Genomic DNA, 5542 nt, shown 5'->3' with positions numbered 1-5542 from the left:
AAATTGTTAGCGTGTTGTGCCTGCTAATACAAATTTTATACCTTTAGCTAGGGAGCAAGGGAGATGCTCAGCTACACACGTTGCAAACAGAAGTTTCCAGAAAATTAAAGTAGTGGTTGCAACTTGAACGCATGCTCTCTGCTATACTCCTAAGGACTAGGGAGCATATTCATATCGTAGCTATAGGTGTGTTACATAAATTTTCAACTGTAGTAGGAGCATAACATGTTTGCGACAGAAGTTGTATTCGTATTCATTAGACTTATATAGTTAGTCTACGGAGATTGAGTATTTTAAGTCTACCTGCATCGAGTTTTTGTGGATATCAATTCCTTATGTGCGAGTCGGCGGCCGTGGTAATCCTCTCTCTTAACATAAAAGGAGTGAACACGTTGAATTGTTTCCTTGGTGTTGAAAATTTTCTAAATTTAATTTTCTATACTAAAGTATTGATTAGTATATTTATTATTTTGTACACTTGGCCAAGAAATATAGAATTGACAGACAATGAAATGAATTGTTGTTTTATTATGGCTACATGGACCGTGGTAGCAATAGTAGGTATATGTATATTATATGAAAATGAAAATGAAAAACCTTAAGGAAAATGAATCACTGTTAAAAATGTAATTTTTATTTCTATATGAATATAGTGGTAAAACATATTATTTTACTATTTATTGATCATATAATTCCACAACAATAATATACAGAAATTCAATAATATAGCTCTATTAAGAAATTTTGTAGAAAATGTTGTTATCTATCTCTACTACTTAAAAAGAAGGAACCTGTTCCCCCTTCTCCCCTACTTTCGTCGTCTTTTGGTCGTCCGTCCGTCGTCCTTCATCACGCGTTGACTCCTTTTCTCTTCCCCAAAATCAGGGATTCTTTGATTTCCTCATAAATTCCTTCTCCATAGATCTTGGCCCGAGTAATTTTTGCCATCAATCACTCGCATCGTTCTCCCCTTGCCCGCCGGCTACCCGCGATGACTACCGCACCACGCACCAAACACCGTCGGCGATGACAGCATCATGGCTGCGCCGCGCTTTGCCCGACGCGAATCGCCCCGCCCCCCACGCCGCCGACGTTATCCTGGTACCCCACTTGACGATGGGGTGTTCCTCGACGACATTGACCTGGATGCTATGGACGGGCCGCCGCGGGCTCACTTCACTAAGGACTACATGCCCTGACGCTTACACCGCCGCCGTCGCCACCAAACTCGGCTTCGATAGGTAAATAAGCTTCTAGACACCCCTAAGATCTTTTTTGTATTGGTACGTGATTGATTCGATTGATCCTGTAAGCATGCCGAAGTGGGTCTGCAGTCCATGGAGTTGGAATCTCGCTGTTGTTTATTTTCTTTGTCGGTTCTTCTGAGGGAATGATGAATCCACCAAGCAATTGGGGGAGGCCGAGAGGTTGGGCGGTTGGTCCAGTTCACCCTTTATTAGGGTGCTTGTAAATCCCAGCTGAGACTTGAGATACAGTGAGAAACATGGGATTCTCTGTATTGATAGAGACAAAGTTCCTATGTCCAGTACTAACCTCAGATGTATTTTGGTTGGTATGGAATCTGTAGCACAAAAAATTATAGATTTAGCCATTTCTTTATGACAATGATCGGATCTTGAGTACAGTTCAGACTGGAAACCTATGGCCTGTGAATCATCTTCAGTATAGACGAAAGCTACCTATTCTTGATGCTGGTGACCAATTTCAGAATTATGCAAAATCTGCAAAAGTAAACAAACATTGTTTGTTTCTGGCCTGGTAGAATGATACGTTTTGATTTTGGCCGCATGTGATCCTTGCACTTCATTAAACATATTAATATGAGGTAGAAATTGAGGTTTCTTTAGGTTGATCTGATGAATTGAGGGTATTGCTTTACTCACTAAATTCTGGAGCTCATTCTTTCTTTATTCTAGCAACTGAATGATAAAATTGCTTTGTTGTGTTATCTCTTTCGACTTTCTTCGTCTCCTTTTGAGAGAAATATTTGAATTTCTCTCTACATAATTACTATAAGTAGTGCTAAAATCCTATTCGCAAAAAAGCCTGGAAAGAACCCTTCGACTGAGGTTTTGCTCGTACATTCAAATAGAGCATGCTCGTGTGGTGGGAGAGTTTTCATAATGCTTAATATAATTTATTATTTTGTATTATATTTATGTTACTTTCTAAGTTACAATAGTTGTTTCATGCTCCGCTCATCTATCAATGGGTTCTGAAAGAAGATGTATTTTAATTCTTCCCAAAACTTGAGAATAAAAATATCACTAAACTGCTTTCGATCAACTTGCTGGGTAATGGTAAGATGGATGGTTTCAAGGAAAATATGAAAGAACTGATGTGCTGCCAATTTGTCAAAATTTTAGTCTGGGACAATGAAAAATGTATGCATGTTCGGAGGCAGAATAAAAGACAAACCCTAATCAGATATTATCAGATAGAAAAGTAGAAATGTACTCTAGATGAAACATTCAGAAGACATCATCTAGGCTTAGTTTCAGAGGAGCGGACAAAAAAATTGGGAGCTCCTTCTTTGTTTATTCTAGCAACTGGATTATAAAATTATATATATTTATGTATTTGTAGTGATGTTTAGCAGGAAATTGTTACTGTTGTTTTACTAAAGCTTCATGCTCTTACTCTTAGTCGGCATGGCATGAGTTTCTCTGTTTTTACACTTTCGGTACTTCTCCAAGCATCAGCTCTGAAACCATAAACTCCATTTAGGATTTTGTAATACTTTACTAATGATTTCATGGAGGGGTTGCGCCCACATCGAGATGCTGTACGGGGATGTGCCCACAAGTCTGGGTCTTTGTGTCCTTCCTCAACCTCGGCAGTGATGTGACTTGACCTGGAAGTTGTCAAACCGAGCTCTGATGATACCAACAACGACTGGAAGCATCCGGTGACGAGATGAGCATGCTTCTCGTGATGTGTATGCACATGTGCCTTCGCTGCACCGAACTCGTTCTGCATATATGTGCTTGCAAGAAAGGGCAACTAATATGTTTCTATTTGTTAGAGAGCTCTGAATAAGATTATTGTTTCGTCCTCTTACAGAATTTGCTCTCCTTCCTTTTTGATGCTTTCATGATTGATAAGGTCTCTTCATGATTATGTTTACATATGCGATGGATGCGTCAACGAAAAATTTCAGCTGAAGCTCCTGGTCCTCAAAGGTTACTGCTCTTTTTCATAAGGTTAGTGATCTCTTGCAGTTATATATGCATGCCGTGTGTGTTCTCCAAAAATTAGGATTTACACTAACCATGCTATTGTAGTTCATTCACAGGACATTGATTCTTTCAAGATATAATTGCTTGGAAACTGGGAACTTTGTAGATCGTTTTTTTTCCTTCAAAATGGAGGGGGTACCCCTGGCCTCTGCATCGACTTTGTAGATCAGGTACAATCCTAGCCTCAAATCAGCTCGTGATTTATTCATTTTCAAAGAAGCACATTTGCTCAATTATAAGTCTTGCTGTTCCAGTTTTTGCTCCTGTTACTTTTGTGGTGTTGACTGGTGGCGAAGGTGCAAACCTTCTTTCTATCACTTATGAACCATCGTGTTGCGTTACCAAGTCTTCATATGTATAGCCTATAGTTGTCAGTTGTTTGTTAAGCATTCCTTGTAGGATTCAGATGTAGCTAATTATTTTCTACGTTATATGTCTTTGATGTTGCACTCCTTGGTGATTCAGATGTCGAGTTTTTTTGTTGTTTGTTTTGTATCAGTGCTTTGAGCTGTGAGCATCCTTGAATCGCCAAGGCATCTATACTAAAAATTTGAAAGACATGAACTGCCTGAATTAAACTGCTCTATTGAACAGAAAAAAAACAACCTTCTATTTTTACTTTTTAGGTTCAGTGCTTTTTATTTTGTCATCATTAGCAGAATTACATTGTATTCTCTTGCATTGTGCAAACCATATATTTATTCTGAATTAAGGCAATTCAGTTTGCTATATGCTGGCTTTTGGGACTTGCATCACACTCGACTAATATCTCAAAGTAGATAGGAAAAAACCAATGTGCCTTTTCTATAATTGAGCATAGTCATAATCAAAGATCATAATTACACCATCCTACTTGTACTACCGTAAATATCCTAACATGTTTTAGTTGCTTGTTTTATCTTAGTAGCCGGGGAAATCATATGGGTTTCTTATTCGATGACGATACAGCTTAAACCGAGCATATGTCCGAAACCTGAATTGTCTTTGTTATACTCCAGTTGAACAGTCCAACCTGAATTGTCTTTGTTATTCTACGAGTACAGTAGATGGAAAAAATTTGGACTGTTCTACTCGGTACTACTGGAGTACATTAGTTGCTTGTTTATCTTAGTAAAAACTTTAACCAGGCTAAACATATGGGTTTCTGGTATTGATGAAATTACATTTGTTTATGTGCCAAGTGAGGCAACTCCATAAATGAAATGGTACTGAATCAGAGCAGAGATTGTCAAGTACTCCAGGGGTATCTTTTTGTTGTTTGGTCTATGGTCTCTTAGATAAGGGGTATCTTTTTGTTGTAAATGCAAGGAATATCTAACAGAAGGAATAGTTATACGCTAAAGTTACTGAATCTATTATTACTTACGTTTTGGTGCGTTCAATTTAAATGAGGTGTGATGTGCCGATGAAAGGAACCATATAAAAGAAGCAGCTCTGGCCTTACAAGATTCTATAGTAGCTACTGACCTGTCCAAGTGGCCACAATTATACAGATCATAATCATAACCAAAGTGTCTTTTCTGTAATTGAGCATACAGCCATAATCATACAGTTAGGCTTTGAAGTTGCTTGCTATAGTTAGGCTTTTTAGTTGCTTAAAAACATATCAAGTACTCCATTATTTTTAAATTGGAGTACATTCTTAAGTTGTTATGATCTGAAAAAAAATCCATTCTCACCCATATAAGAGGACCTATGATTTCCCGTGTATGATCTGAAATCTAATGTCTGGAGTATCATTTTTTGCAGGATGTCTTTGGCAATGGCACTGGACACAAAATAAAATCCTGACAATCTCTAGGTGTTGAAGAAATCGCGCAATCAGGTGAATACTGCTCAAAAGGTCAAAACCAATGAAAGGTCTTCCTGTTACTCGCAGGAGGAAGTGAGCTCCAGCAATGGTGGAGCGCGTGTTCCAACAGCGGCGGAGCGCAGGTTCCAGCAGAGGTCGCGAGAGGTGAGCTCCAGTAGCGGCGGCCAGAGGCGAGCTCCAGCAGCAGCGGCGGAGCGAGGGAGGACTCCGGCTCGCCGGCCCGCCGGCGTGAGAGGTTGCCGGCGCCAAGGGTGGGAGGCCGCCCGCTGGGAGGCCCGCTGGCGCGAGGCAGCGAGGAGCGCAGGATTCCGCCGGTGGGAAGCTGCGAGCTCACCGGGAGGCACGCCGGCGCGAGCATGCGATGAGCGCGGGAGTCCACCGGCGGGAAGATGCGACCGCGAGCGAGACTGTCCGCCAGCGCGTGGCTGCGATCCATTGGGGGCTTTCCAAAATAAGAAGGGTGTAAATG

General features: G+C 40.4%; 1 long non-coding RNA gene across 2 annotated transcripts; it reads left to right on the top strand.

Moving 5' to 3' along the window:
- The first annotated feature begins 1162 nt into the window (after positions 1-1162).
- LOC124700157 lies at positions 1163-5096 on the top strand. 2 transcript variants are annotated; one of them, XR_007001664.1, is made up of 4 exons: positions 1163-1241; positions 3182-3224; positions 3317-3430; positions 5010-5096. It is a non-coding gene; the product is annotated as an uncharacterized LOC124700157 (long non-coding RNA). The 2 variants fall into 2 exon arrangements; XR_007001663.1 differs by lacking the exon at positions 1163-1241 and having other exon boundaries at positions 2992-3224.
- The last annotated feature ends 446 nt before the right edge of the window (positions 5097-5542 follow it).

This window comes from Lolium rigidum, chromosome 3, assembly GCF_022539505.1.
Source record: "Lolium rigidum isolate FL_2022 chromosome 3, APGP_CSIRO_Lrig_0.1, whole genome shotgun sequence".
Taxonomy (NCBI): domain Eukaryota; kingdom Viridiplantae; phylum Streptophyta; class Magnoliopsida; order Poales; family Poaceae; genus Lolium; species Lolium rigidum.
Note: the sequence above shows the minus strand (reverse complement) of the source record. Positions and strands in the feature narration are given on the sequence as shown.